A 15,866-nucleotide genomic window follows, 5' to 3' on the forward strand; every position below is an offset into this window, starting at 1 on the left:
AATACAATCTTTCTAGAAATAGGAAAACAGCCCATTTGTTCCAATGCCAGAGTACTACATAGTTTTCCTTTTTGTTTGCTTTGTCACTGCCCGTATATATAATGCCAGCCACGGGCTAACTGGGGAAACCCTTCACATCTTATGCCTTCTCCGAGACAGCTACGTACAGCAAATATCTATTAGACATCTAAGGTCCTGAGAACATCTGACACAACAGCATGAGAGGTCTGGAGTGAAACTTCCTCCGCCCACCACCATACAGTCAGACAGCAACAAAACAGGACAAAAGCCTAGCCCACCCAGTCTCTTTCATGACATCTAATCCCCTCTTATGAACCTGGAAAACATCTAGCCTGATAGATGCACACAGCAGAAAGAACCCGGAATCTAGTCGTAGCTCTGCTATGTGGCTCTAAGGAGGTCACTTCCTTTCGCCAGGCTTCAAGTTCACTATTTGAAAAAGACACTTTTAACTAAAGTTTCTGGTACTTCTTCTAATTCATAGAGTATAAAGTTCTCTTTCCTTTTGACCCTGATCTTGATAACTATTTTCTAGGCAAAATACTCTTCAGGTCACCCCCAAAGATAGAAGAAAGACCCTGACTTTCCAGATAATATAAACAGTCACAGAAGAGAAGGCAAGGACAGGGTGGAGAAGCTGTGGCTGTGAAGCCTTCTAGAAGGCCCTGATCAGAGACCTGAAACACTCTAAGCCATCTAATCATTTACTTGCCTGCTGGTTAGAAACAGAAACAGGATCACACAGGTCACCTCTCTACCACTTGCTAGTTGCTCAAATCCTTTTCAAAATGAGGAGGAGCATAGATATCAAATTTTTAAGGCACAAATGTGACTCAATAAAAACATGTTGGATATTGAAGCTCACAGATGTTAACGGATGTGCCCCAAATCAAAGGCCACTGAAGAGGCACAGCAAGAGCCCAGGCCTGCAGACTCCCAGGCCAGCACTTCACCTGCCTGCCTTTATGCCAAGGTAACCAGATAGCTTTAGGATAGTTTCACCTTCTGGAAGCCACGATGGTAATGCTGGTACGAAGCACACTGAAGAAATGGCTTTATAAAAGAAAATAGTAGATAAATAGCATGTATACTCAGGAGTTAAGTACCTCCGTGGAAGGTTGTGTTCCTCTACCTTTGCTCTAGCAAGCTAGAGTGGGAAATGGGGGTGGGGTGCTGGATACTGAGGGAAAGAGTGAAAATAACCAAAAATTAGGCATTGTTTCTCAGTTTCCTCACCAACAAGAGCTGTTGGCATGACTCCTTCATTCATGGACTCCTAGCCATGAACTACCTATCCCCCAAAAATTGCAGTAAGTAATGATTAGTTCATAGATGAAGCACACAACACTGAGATTAGCATAACCAGCATAACACTTTCCTTCCCTTATTCTGGTTCTTATATTACTCAGAGGCATATATAATTGCCTATGAGAGCTTTTTGATCAGCGTATGATGTGCCCATTTAAACAACATGTATTGAGTACTCTTCATATGTCATGGTCTACAGTCAGCACAGGGCATAAAGAGATGAGTCAGACCTCATCTTTGCTCTCAAGGAGCTCAATTATAAAAGTGGGGGAAATAGGCACTTAAAACACTATGTGCTAAGTGCCATAACAGAAAGTATTATGCTAGGGGTCAGCAACGTCTTCTATAAAAAGCCAGACAGTAAACAATTCAGGATTTATAGGCCATATAGTCTTTGTTGCAAGGTACTTAACTCTGTCATTGAGCACAAAAGAAGCCACAGACAAAACATGAGTGAGAGAACTTAGCTGTGTTCCAACAAAATTTTATCTACAAAAACAGGTGGTGGGCTGGATTTGGCCCCTGGACCATACTTTGCTGACCCCTTTTCTAGAGCTCCATAGGTAGCACACCTGAAGCACATCAGATCGACAGATTTCTGACCCAAAACAAAGAAATCTAATCTTTTCATTAGCCTGTATCCACACACAGGATTACCCTAAGTAAAGCACTTCTATTAGGCTTTTTAAAATAACGGGGATAGTTTACTAAGCTCTAGGGACAGGGGTCTCCAGGCTGGGCACGATTGGCCTGCGGCAAGTCCAAGAAGTTTGGGCTTCAAACATCGGGCTCTAGTTTGTAACCTGATCAAACAGACAGGTGACTTTTGCTGCTGGCATTATCTGGCACAGAAGGATTAAAGGGATTGAGGATAAGGGAGTACACAATCTTGATGTCCCATATGGCCACAGAATCCATAATTCTCCATGTCAGCTGAAATTCACAAACAATTCCTTCGATGAAGCATTTCCTAGGCTGTCTCTCTTTCCCTTCTGAGACCTTTTCTACCTTCTCTTAATACATTCCAATCTGGCAAAGTTTCCAGACCCATCTGGAAATTACCTTAAAAGATGCACCCATGTAGCAACACATTATTACTGTAATGAAAGAGTTCTGCACTTGGAGTCAGAACACATATGTCAAAACCCCAGCTTCTTCAGTTAAAACCATATGATATTGGACAAGTTGTTTAACTTCTCTGAGCCTTCAATATCTCATTTGCAAAATGAGGATAATTAACTCTGCTGCATAAGGTTTTTGTGAGAATTAAGTAAGACCACATTTGTTAAAACACCTAGCATAGGACCTGCATGAAGCTGACATTTAATACATTTGTAGTCTCCTTCTTTCCCCCCAGAGCAGCAAGTGAACAGTTCCCATCTTTTGCTAACTTCAGACACTTTCCCTCTAAAGACCATAAAGAATCAAACACAGGTGGTACCGTACAATCAGACTGCTCAGACGAATGTTCTAGGTGAGCTGGCAAGTGACTTTGAAAATAGCCTGTCTTCCCACAGCATTTATATGTCTATCACTGGTAACGTTTATCACACTGTGTTGTATTTGTCTGTTTAATTTGTCTTCCTCATAAGGGCTTTTCTACCCTTGTACCCAGCAGCAAGAAAAAGCCAGGTTCTTGGTAGATGCTCAGTAAATGTTTTCTGAATGAATAAATACCAGCTCTACAATTATGTATGGGATTTCTGTAAGCAGAAAAGAGATGCATTTTAGGTAGAGAGACTAACAGAGGACCAAGTTTTAATTTTTTTGGCCTCGGGACTCCTTTTTGCACTTAAAAATTGAAAATTCCAAAACTGTTTGATATTTACTACATTAGAAATTAAACCATAAATTCTAATACTTAGTAATTAATTCATTTTAAAACAATAAAATCTCATATGCATCAATATAAACACGTTTTTATGAAAAATTGTTTTCTGCAGAAAAATTCATGAGTGGGATTGTTACACATTTTTGTAAGTCTCTTTAATGTCTGACTTGATAGAAGACAGCTGTTACAGCCTTATTATATCTGTTTCTGCCTTCAATGTGTTATTTTGACTGAAGATCAAAACATAGATATGCAGTTGGAAAAGGCAGGAGTTTTTTAATAACCTTTCAGATAATTGTGGTCATTCTTCTCTGATACTTCACCAAAACTCAACAAGCAGTAGGTTTATTAAAGGTTAGTTACAATGTGAAATCTGAAACCATACAGATGAACTTTCTGTACTCTATTACAATAAAATCCATTGATCTACCTTGCAATTTGAATGGATCTTTTATCCATAGGTGACTTTCTTGGGGGGTGGTGGGGGCCTCATGCCATGTAGCATCAGATCTTAGTTTCCTAACCAGGGATCGAACCCATGCCCCTTGCAGTGGAAGCATGGAGTCTTAACCACTGGACCACCAGGGAAGTCCCTACCCATGGGTGATTTTGAAACATGATATACTAATCATTTGGAAATTAGTGATTCGATGAGTTAGGCAGAGCTTTCAAATTTGACACAGTTCATTTATACAATATCAAAATAATCACAATTATTAATATCACCACCGATTTTATCTGAAAAGCTGTAAACCTGGGGAAGCTGTCAAGCTCACAGTAGCAGATGCAAGTTTTCCAAAACTTATCTTCAGTTAAAAGCTGGAATTTTATCATTGGCAACAAATACTACCAGTTGTTTTCCTTAAAGTAGCAGACTCACTCCATTCATTTTCAAGATGTCTGCCAAAAACATAAGTCTGAGTAACTGCAATTTGTCAGTTATTCTTTCAGATAAAAATAGTGTTCCCTGAAAAAAGGAGGTAGTTCAGCTTGCAACTCAATCGCACAAATGCACTTCCTTGAGATAAACATCATCAGGCTTCTACGTGCAGCAGAAGTGCTTTATGCATACTTCCTGTTTTATCACACAGAATACTAAAGAGACATGTATTCATGGGATATAATTTAATAAAATTAATAAATTTTTACTTTATTAAAAGCTTAAAAAAAAAACTGAGAACGCATGGAGGTGAGAAATGCAACAATTAATGGCACAATTTTATGCCACTCTTGATTCCTGTTAAGGTGCCAGCAGTTTAGCTACTAATTCCTTCTGCACCAACAGTGCAAATGTACACACGATGGAAAAAGCAAATAGCGTCTTAGTACTATCATTAAAATGCTTTGACCTTCTGGATTCCCAAGAAGATCTTAGTGACCACAATGGTCTGCAGACCACACTTTGTTAACCACTGGCAGACAAAACCACAAAGGCCTTTTCCTCGTGTCCAAATCTCCTCTCTTTTCTCCAAGCAGAGCTGATCATTGACTGTTCTATGCACCAAAGCACTTTGTACATAACTCTGTTATATTAATTCTCATGCTCTGAGTTGTTCACATGCCACATCCAGAAAAGGGCAAGGACTAAATTTGACTCACTCTATCCCCCAGGGCCCAGCATGGCACCATCAATAATATCCACCTTGTCAAGTATGAAATCAGTAAATGCTGGCTGAATGAATGAATGAATGAATGAATTCATAAGAAACCATATCTCCCCAAAGGGCAAGAGAATTCTTGAGTGCAACCCACCAGTTCCCACCACCAATATCCACCACCCACCTAATGCCTCTCCTTTCCCAGCCACTTTCATTTCTCAACACTACACACTAATTCATCCCCAGAGAACACACATCTGAAGGTATGCAAAGCAGAGCCACTGCAGTTGAGCTGGACAGTGGATTGTCTGATGTGAGACACAAGCCCAGAGGGAAAGAAGTGAGAGAAACAGCAGTCAAGGAAGAAGGTAGAGAGAAGGAGGAGGGAAGCACACTGGTCAGGCTGTTCCTCAGCGCTTGGCTGGAACCTGAGGGGAATCTGGAAATGGCTAAATTTTACCAACAGGGGCCTCATCTCTGAAAATAATTTCTCCCCCTTCACCCTCCACGCCCCCCCCCCCCCCCCCCCCGCCATCCCGGACCAGCAGGCTGTGCAGTAACTCTGATGGGATCAGAATCCACCCTTATCCTTAGAAGGGGCTCAAAAGAGTGTAAGACTGAGAGCATGGGGTTCCGGAGATAAAATAGCCTGGAACCTAGAATGGGGATGGGGCTGGGGGGAGGGCAGGGGACCCTCTAGATGAAAATATAAAGGCTGAGAAGGGAAACTGATTTGGGACCTAGAGCTGGTGAGAAAGGTGCCCCCTGGAATACAGCACATAGCAGGCCTAGCCACAGAGGAAAGAGCAGTCAGATTCCTGGGCTGTGTAAAATCCAGCCTACCTGAGGCATGTTTCTGCCCCTGTCAGAACATCATGTCCTCATATCCAAGAAGAAGCCCAGCTCTTCTCAGCAAGGGGCAGGAATTGAGACGAGCTTTCCTTCTGCACAAAGCTGACACTGGTTTCAGCTACCCAAGCAGCACCGACCCAAAAGGCTTCTCCTCCAAGAATAACCCAACAAAAATAACCCATACAGCATCAAAAGTGAACCCTAAGATAAACCATGGGCTTTGGGGGATTATGATGTGTCAATGTTAGTTCATCGCTGGTTTAAAAAAAAAAGTACCATTCTGGTGAGTAATGTTGGTAACGGGGTTGGCTACGCATGTGTGGAGGCAGGGGATATATGGGAAATCTCTGTATCTGCCTCTCAATTCTGCCATAATTATAAAATTGCTCTAAAAAAAATAAAGTCTTTTAAAAAAAAAAGCATAGCCTACAATATGTGTATGATTGGTAGAAATTTTTTTTAATTCTTATTAGCCTACTTTTAAAAACATTATATATGTTGGTTATAATGTGAGATAATTATATTCTCACTCTAACCTGTGATCAGAGCACAGTTGTTTGATTTATATTAAACATAAAGAAAGTCATCAGTGGAAAAAAGATAACCCACAGCATCAACCCTGTATAAAGCTCCGATATGCAACATAATGAGATATGCCTCCGAGTTCCACCAGCGTTTCTGACTTTGTACCTCATGGAGGTTCACTGCAGTCAGCTTACAACTGCAGTTATTTGACGGTATCTGAGGGCAGAGCTCATGTCTTTTTCTTTTTTTCATAGCACGTGCTACCACCTCACACATGCTATATCTGTTCACTGATTTTTTTTTTTTATTGTTTCCCTTCAATAGACGTAAGTTTCACAAGCAGGGACTTTCTGTCTTTTTTTTTAATATATCTTTATTGGAGTATAATTACTTTACAATGTGTTAGTTTCTGCTGCACAACAAAGTGAATCAGCTATACGTATACGTATATCCCCATATCCTCTCCCTTTTCGGCCTCCCTCCCACCCTCCCTATTCCACCCCTCTAGGTCATCACAAACCACCGAGCTGATCTCCCTGTGTATGCAGCAGCTTCCCACTAGCTATTTATTTTACATTTGGTAGTGTATGTATGTCAATGCTACTCTCTCACTACGTTCCAGCCTTCCCTCCCCCCCCACCCCCCCCATCCCTGTGTCCTCAAGTCCGATCTGCACATCCGCGTCTTTATTCATGCCCTGCCACTAGGTTTATCAGTACCATTCTTCTAGATTCAGGGACTTTTTTTGTTCACTGCAATATCCCCAGGGACTCATAGGGTGCCTGGCACATAGTAGATACTCAATATAGATTGGTTGAATGAATGAATAAATCATTGTCTTCCTTAATATGCAAAGCAGGCTTCTCCTCTCTACCTGACTTTTAAATGTTGGAGTTTCAAAGAATTCGGGCTCAGTCCTAGACTCTCTTTTCTTCTCATACTACACTCTCTCCTAAGTAATCTTACCTCTCCTCATAGCTTCAACTACCATTTAAAGAAATCATTAGCTATTACCAACTCCCAAAAAAGAAAATGATGTTTCTGGTTCAAGTTTCACTTTTCCCCTACAGAAACCCATAGACTCCAACTACCTACTAAACATCTCCCTATGGATGTCTAATAGGCTCCTCAACTCATGTCTACATCTAAACTCGTTAACTTTCCCCCAAACTTCCTACTTCACCAGTTGTTTGCGACAGAAACCTTGACATCTCACTCCCCCTCACTCCCCACATTTAATCAATCACCAATCCTAGTTCAAGACTCCTCAACTACTCCAAATCTCATTCTCCACACAGCACGTCACTCTCAGCGGAGATATTCTAAATACCCAGTGAGCAATCAGCAGGAATGCTGGCTACAGGCAGTGCTAGTGCATACCAGCTGCACATCTGTCCAAGTCCTCTCCCTTCCTAAAGCCCTTCAAAAGCTTCTCATTATTCTTAAGATAAACTTCAAACTTCCTACTGTGGCCTGTCAGGCCCAGAACGACCTGCCACCTGCCACATTTCTGGTCTCATGTCCAGCAACAACTCCTGCTTCGTGCGACCTTTCTTTGATGTGCCCAGTTTCTTCCCTCCTTTCCACACAGTGTGGTGGCTCTCAGCTCCGCCAGCATATTAGAGTCACCTGGGGAGCTCTTCAACTGCCGATGCCCAGGCCCCAGTATCTTTATGGGTAAGACCGAGGTATGGGATTGGGTTTTGGGGGGTTCGTTTTTTTGTTTTTTCTTTAACTGAGAAATAACACACATACAGTAAAGTGCATAAATAAACATAAGGAACAATTCACACACACACACACACACACACACACACACACACACACACACATATCCATGTAACTTCTACCAAAATAAAGATGCAAAACATCTCTAACAGTCCAGGAGGACTCCTTCCCCTTGCTCCTCTCCAATCAATACTACCATGACCGTGCAGTGGTAGCCACTACTCTGACTTTCATCACCATAGATAAGTTTTGCCTTTTTTTCTGGCATTTATTAAAATGAAGCATGCGTATTTTAGGGTACAGCTGCATACAATAAAATGCCCCCATTTTAAGTGTACAGTTCAAAGTGTTTCACAACATTCACGCTCACGTAACCACCACCCCAAGTAGGATCTAGAGTGCCTCCATCATCACAAAATGCTCCCACTCGGCTCTTCAGTGCCAACCTTCATCCCCTCTCCACACAACCACTGATCTGATTTCTATCATTAGAAATTAGTTTTGCCTGTTCTAGAATTTCAAATAAATACAGTCATAACTCTGTATTCTTTTGCAACTGGCTTCCTTTGTTCAGCATGATTTGAGATCCAGCCATGCTGTCACATGAATCAGTACTTTGCTCCAATTTATTGCTGAGTAGTATTCCATTGAATGGATATATGATTTCTTTATCCATTAACCAATTTCTAGCTGTTACAAATAAAGTGCTATGAATATCAGTGTATAAGTCTTTGTGTGGACACATGTTTTCATCTTTCTTGAGTGAAAATGAGTTGTTGTTTTTTCCCTTGAGTTCCAGTAGGAGTGGAAGTGCTGGGTTATAAGACAGGGCTATGCTTAACTTTTTAAGTAACTAACAAACTGTTTTCCAAAGCAGTTGTATCACTTTATCCTCCCACCGGTAAGAACCAGTATGAAGCACCAGTCCAGTTGCTTCATATACTCTCTTTTACTTGGTGATGCTAATCACCAAGTTAGCCAAGGCTGAGAACCACCTAGAATTCCTTTTACATGAAAGGCTCTTCTCTTTCTTAACCTGTAAACTCTGACTCATACTGCTATCTCAGCTTAAATACTTTTTCTTCAAAGAATTTTCTTTGACTCATCTTCTTTCCCAAACTAGTTCAGGCCCGCATTATATATTCTCCAAAGTACCCTATATTTTTCATTTATAACACTTTTCACAACTGTAATTATTTGTGACATTCTGCTTAATATCTGTCTTCTCCACTAAACTGTAAGCTCCATAGCAGCAGGAATCACGGCTATCTTCTTCACGGCTGAATCTCAGCTTCTAGCCCAAATCTAGCACCTAGCAAAGTCCCTAGTACAACAAGTAGGGCTTCAGTAAACATTTGTTGAATAAATAAATGAATGCCCAAAAGAACTTGCTGCATGAAGGAGCACATTCAGAGATGAACAGATACAGTCCTGGCTCATAAAAAGTACTAGAATGAGCACAGTACATGAGTTACAAAGACACCAAGTAGAATATGGTAAAGGGTCAAGAGACCAGAGCACCAGGAGACGGCACAGTCTGAACAACAGGTAGAAGACAGTGGGGGCAGAAGGGAAGGCTACCTAAGCAAAGCAACCCAAGAGCAAGGAGCACAGCATCTCACAGGGTTTGATTTATTAAAAGAGTCAAAGTCAAAGGGTTCTTTTTGCCAAACTTGCAAAAGCTCCTGGCATAGAATGGGAGTAACGGATATTGGGATCCCTCATCATACTCACACTGGAAATGGCAGAGTCAGAGGAGCTTTGGAGGGCATTAAGGGCCACTGCTCACTTTACAACTAGAGAAGGAAACTGAGGCCATTAAATGGGGTTGTTTTACCCTAGATGGGCTGGCAAAGTAGTGTCAGAACCAGATTAGAAGCCTCACTAACTTTTTTTAAAAATTCATTTTATTGAAGTATAGTTCATTTACAATGTTGTGTTGATTTATGCTGTACTGCAAAGTAATGCAGTGATATATATATATATTCTTTTCATATTTTTTATTATGGTTTATCACAAGATATCGAATATACTTCCTTGTGCTTTACTGTAGGACCTCATTGTTTATCCATTCTATATATAATAGTTTGCATCTGCTAACATCAAACTCCCAATCCACCTATCCCCCACCCTCCTCTCCCTTGGCACATACAAGTCCATTCTCTATAGCTGTCTGTTTCTGTTTCATAGATAAGTTCGTTTGTGTCATATTTTAGAGATTCCACATATAAGTGGTATCATATGGTATGTCTTTCTCTTTCTGACTTACTTCACTTAGTATGATAACCTCTAGGTCTATCCATGTTGCTGCAAATGGCATTATTTCATTCTTTTTTTATGGCTGAGTGGTATTCCATTGTATATGTATACCACACCTTCTTTATCTGTCTCTCAATGGACATTTATTTAGGTTGTTTCCATGTTTTGGCTATTGTGAATAGTGCTGCTATGAACATAGGGGTGCATGTATCTTTTCGAATTATAGTTTTTTTCTAGATATATGCCCAGGAGTAGGATTGCTGGATCATATGGTAGCTCTATTTTTAGCTTTTTTGTGGAACCTCCATACTGTTTTCCATAGTGGCTGCACCAACTTACATTCCCATCAACAGTGTAGGAGGGTTGCCTTTTCCCCACACCCTCCCCAGCATTTGTTATTTGTAGTCTTTTTAATGATGGCCATTCTGACTGGTGAGAAGCCTCATCAACTTCTTATGCCATGTCTTGCGGCAAGACTATGGCTGGAAGATCCAGATGAGCCTAGGCAAGAGGGCTTCTTAGAACTACTCCAAGGCCAACAAATGGGGGGGGGGGGGGGGCAGGGTAGCAGTGAATGGGTTCCAGTACGTTCTTTTTGTCTATTAAGGGCAAACACCGAACCCTAACTGAGCTTGTGCCATTCCTCAAGCAGGGTAAAACAGAACTCCCTGGTTTTGCCTTAACTTCTTCAGTGTCCAGCACTAGCCAAAGGCCCCTTCTTCACTAGGACTTAAAAACAAAGTTAAAAGGACACTAGGGGGGCATTCAGTCGCCCCTTTGAGTCCCATTTCTACCGTCTTCTTCCTCTCAGTATTCTTTTCTTCAAATTTTGATCTCACAAGAAGCCTCCTTCTGGAAGAAGATGGCTAATCCTTAAAATTAGTGCCCACCAAGCAGGCCATACCCTCAATAACTCAGGCTTCTGGTGCAGGGGACTTCTGGCTGTTCTGATTCCCGGTGCCTACTCCTGGCTCTCCTGCATAGCTTTGGACTCTTGCCCATCTGCCTAACAGCCTATTTGCCTGCCCTTTTAAACCTATAACCTTTCTGACTGCATTAGAAGTGTCTGACCCCGAGTTCAGTGTTCACATGCTGCCATTTTAACACTCATTTATGACTTTCAAACAGCTATTTGATGAACACCAAACTAGCTAAAGGCAGTGGGAGTACAAAGAGAAGTAAGACACACTTCCCTGGCCTCCAGAGTCCCCTCCATTCCTACTTCCCAATTATTAAAATATACACTGAGTTACAGAAGTGGGAGATGTAGGTCGTTGAATCCAACTTTCTTACACTCTGACTACTCCTAAGGATTAATTTTCTTATCTGAAAAATCAGTAAAGTTCTTTAAAAACGGTAAACCCCCATAAAAATGTCAGTCGTTCATTTGTCAGTTCTCTGTTCTTTGGGAACATCAGACCTGTGAGTCTGATGTTCCCAACTACAGCAGGAGAAGTGTGATTTTTCCAGTGTCCCTTGTGTCTGGTTCAGGGCTGGACAACACAGTACCTGGTCTAGTGACAACTGAAAGCTGCATACAGATTTAGAAGATTTGTTTTCTCAGCTCTGGGGTCCCACACACCACAGATCTTTACATTCTTTACATTCTAAAGGTGTCTGTGCCAAGAAGTATGACAGCCCCAAAGAAATTCAACACATTGTTCAAAAACCACACCAAATTCTCTGATCTGCCGCCTGATTTAAACATTCCTGTGTCCTGGCCAGTACTTGTCAGGGTCTGAGAGGGCCAAAAAAATAATTACAAACAACTCAAAACAGCTTTCTGCTAGGAAGAGTTTTCAAACAGGGTGGGCACCCAAGGACCTGCCCAGATAGGAACTTTGCACAGGGCCCAGGGGAGATATCCAACCTATTAATGGACCCTCTAGGATTTTACCCTCTGGGTTCAGAAGTGGGGCTGGCTCCCAACAATCAGTGCTTATCACAGTAGCCCCAAGGGCACAGCGATAAATGCCTTGAAGATACAAACATTGAGGAGCCAGGCACACCACTGCATGGGGTAAAAACAATGTGGATTCCAGTTTCCATAGCAACAAGAGGTCATCCTCAAGCCTCCCAGGCCTATAGCTGGCTGGCTTACCAGAGAACATATTCCTAGGCTCCAAAAGAGACCAGGACTAGGAGAGAGCTTCTCACCATCTTTCTGCCCCATATAAGCCTCCAAGGAAGCTAACCGGCCCTCCTCCTTATTTTCTTGAGAGAAGATAGCCAAGAGCACCTGTTGAAATACCCAGCCATCAGGATGATCATTCTAAGAACTAGGTTCGCAACCCTTCCTTATCCGATGCAGTTCTCAGCTATGGTAGCAGAGCAATTCCCCTGAACAGGGACTGACTATCAGGAATGAAGTGTGCCTAAGCCTCCTCACAGCCCAGGCTCCCCGACCCTGCTCCCTCATCTGCACAAGCCTGATGTGATTTCTGAGGAAAGGCGTCTCTGGCAAAGCACGTTTCAGCTCACAAAGAACTGAGTTCAGGTCTCAGCGTATCTTGCCTGGGTTACCACAATACCTTCCTCACCGATCTCCCTGTCTCTGTTCTAGTCTCTTAAACTCATCCTCTACCAAAGTAGTCAGTATAATTTTTCTAAAATTCAAATCTGACTAGACCATGGTCCTGAATAAAACCCTTTACTGGTTCCCATAAAAACCTGTACACAAATGTTCATAGAAGCTTTATGTGTAATAGCCAAAAACCGGAATCAGTCTATATGTCCTTCAGCACGTGAATGGTTACACTCTAGAATTTACATACTACTCAGCAATAAACAGGAATGAAGTAATGATTCACATAACTACTTGGGTGAAGTCCCAGGGAATTATGCCGAGTGAAAAAAAACCAATTTCCAAAGGTTAAGAACTCCACAGTTCTATTTATGCAACATTTTTTAAAGGACAGAATTTTAGAAATGGAGGATAGAGGGGTTAGGGACACGGAAGGGGATGGGAGGGAAGGGTGTGATTACAGAAGGACAACGTGAGGGAATCCCCTGGCAGTCCAGTGGTTAGGACTCGACACTTTCACTGCCAAGGGCCCGAGATCCATCCCTGGTTGGCGAACCAAGATCCCACAAGCTGTGAGGCCAGCCAAAAAAAAAGAAAAAAAAAAAGGACAACATGAATGATCCTTATGGTGTTGGAACAGAAGTTGGTACACACACACACACACACACACACACACACGTACGTGTAAAACTGAAGAAATTTGAACGAGATCAGTGGATTGTGTTAATGTCAACATTCTGCTTGTGATATTATACTACAGTTTTTCAAAATGTTACTGTGGGGGAAACTACGCAAAGTTTCCCAGTGATCTCTCTATATTATTTCTTAAAACCACAAGTAAATCTGTAATTATCTCAATAAAATTTTTAATTAAAAAAAAAATCCTTTGCAGGGCTCCCAAATTCCTACAACAGGGATTCCTAACTTTTTTCAGTGAGTAATTCAAAAAAGCTCCGTATAATAATGGTTGTACTTTTAGTATTCACCAACTGAAAAATGACTGGAAATAATAGGGATTCATGAGACATACCTCGACGCCCATTTTCAGGGCTTCAAATCCCCAAGACCAGAAACCCCTGGCCCATATAATGAATATAAAGTATTGGGTTGACCAAAAAGCTCATTCAGGTTTTTCTGTAACGTCTTGTGGAAAAACCCAAACAAACTTTTTGGCCAACCCAATAACAAAGTGTACAAGGCTTTTCAAGAGGTGGTCCCTACTGAGTTTTCTAGTCTTACCCCATGTCACTCACTCACACAGCCCCCCGCTCCCACCACACTAAACCATTTTCAATTCCATAAATATGCAAGGTTCACTTTGTGGCTTTGTACATGATGTACCCTCTGCCTGCAATATCCTTGCCCCTTCTACACCTGACTAACTCCTACTCAAGTTTCAAGATCCTACTCAGGCTTTTTCAAACTCCTCCAAGATGTCTTCTCTGCACCCAAACTTCTAGGGTTCAATGAGGAGCCCCTCTTCTGCGCTCTCATATTCCCTGTGCTTTCCTCTATCACACTTAGACCAATGACTTAACCTCTTGATGCCCCATTTCATTTTCTTTTTTTTTTTTTTTTGGCCATGCCGTGCAGCTTGTGGGATCCTATCAAAGCCAGGCCCCCTGCAGTGGAAGCGTGGAGTCCTAATCACTGGACCACCATGGAAGTCCCCTCATTTCATTAACTTAAGTAGAAAATAATATGTACCTACCTCATAAAGCTGTGCACATTAAATAAGTTAATACATCTAAAGTACTTCAAACAGAGCTTGGCACACAGCAAGCGTTCGATTACTACCAAGTTGTTTTTGTTCTAATTGTCTGTCTAACCGCTACACTAAAATATCCAAGTAGCAACAGGTATTTGCGTCCATCTCTAGGTATACAGTAGATGTTTGATCAATATTTGGGAAAAGAACTAAGGGCTCTAAGTTTGAGATAAAGAAGTAGAATTTAACTCAATGGTTGAACTGCAGATCTAGAGAACTGGGAATTACTACTAAGAGCAAGAGGTAAGCATAGGGTGCAAGCCAGGAATAAAATAGCCATCTCAGAAAAATAAGCACTATTATAGATTACTGAGAACTTGGGTGAATAAACACAACTGAGAACTGCTAAATTATACATATCTCCTAACCTGGCTTTGGCTGTACTCAATTATTATGAAGAACTCCTTTGATTTGTCACTGTAACTTGTTAACATTGAGCTGAAAAAGTTGCTTAAACTTTTGGAGGCACTGTTTCTTCATCTCTAAAATGTGGCATAATAACACAATTTTCTATATTTAAGATTATGTAAGCAAACTGACTAGCCTATTGATTAAAGTAAAACTAGTCTGGTCTGGATAAATGTTATGTTTTCCCCTTGCCTTAATTTTTTTTTCTCTTAAAAATTTAAAAATATATACCTTGAATAATAACTACCTAGCTGAAGGGAGAAGGAGGAGATGTATGTGAAACTGACCTGCACAAAGTGCCATCTTGACAAAGGGTGTAGATGGGTACCTGGAATTACTCTCCCCACCAGCTCCTCATGTTTAAGACTTGCTGGCCCTTCAAGGCCCAGGGAAAGTCCATCTCTACCAGGAAACCTTCTTGAACCCCTCCAGGCCCTATGAGTCTCCCCTTCTGAGGTCAGAGCACTGAGTCCAGTCTGGTTCAGGCACCACCTCGTAAGGTTTCCTCTAATCATAACTGAATTATGTCCCCAGGTAGCCTGTTAGCTCCTCTGGAGTGGAACTTGAGTGTCCTGCTGCTATCTCTGCAAGAACAGAATTAAGGACATTCTAACTGCCTAAGGGAGAAAGGGAGGATGAACATGAGAGGAACTATGCTGTGACTTCTACATATGGTATCTCTTTCACAACTCTGTGAAGTTGATACCTTTATTATCCCCAATATAAGATGCGGAAACTGAGGCCCAGATACACTACGTGACTTACTCAAGTCACATAAATGGTGAACATAAGGCTGGAACTGGGATATTATCTCTCTCTAGAGACTTGATAAGAATAAATGTGTATTGGTATCCGCCTGGTTACCAACTGTATAGCTGATTTGTTAGGCAATTAGGTCATACCAGCCTTCCACCTCAAGTCCTCTTTTGCTGCCAATTTGGGCCTGAGAACACTGTTTGACTTTCTTTCTTCCTCTTATTTTGTCCCACATAGGAAATGTGAAGGGAGCTCCCCTGGGTCCCTTCCAGGGTGGAGTATGTGGAA

General features: G+C 41.6%; 1 protein-coding gene across 6 annotated transcripts in view; it reads right to left on the reverse strand.

Annotated features, from left to right (window-relative positions):
* The window catches only part of STIM1 (stromal interaction molecule 1), a 196,241-nt gene that overhangs the window by 89,031 nt on the left and 91,344 nt on the right, over positions 1 to 15,866 (reverse strand). The window lies entirely within an intron of this gene.

This window comes from Hippopotamus amphibius, chromosome 9 (genome assembly GCF_030028045.1).
Source record: "Hippopotamus amphibius kiboko isolate mHipAmp2 chromosome 9, mHipAmp2.hap2, whole genome shotgun sequence".
Lineage (NCBI taxonomy): Eukaryota > Metazoa > Chordata > Mammalia > Artiodactyla > Hippopotamidae > Hippopotamus > Hippopotamus amphibius.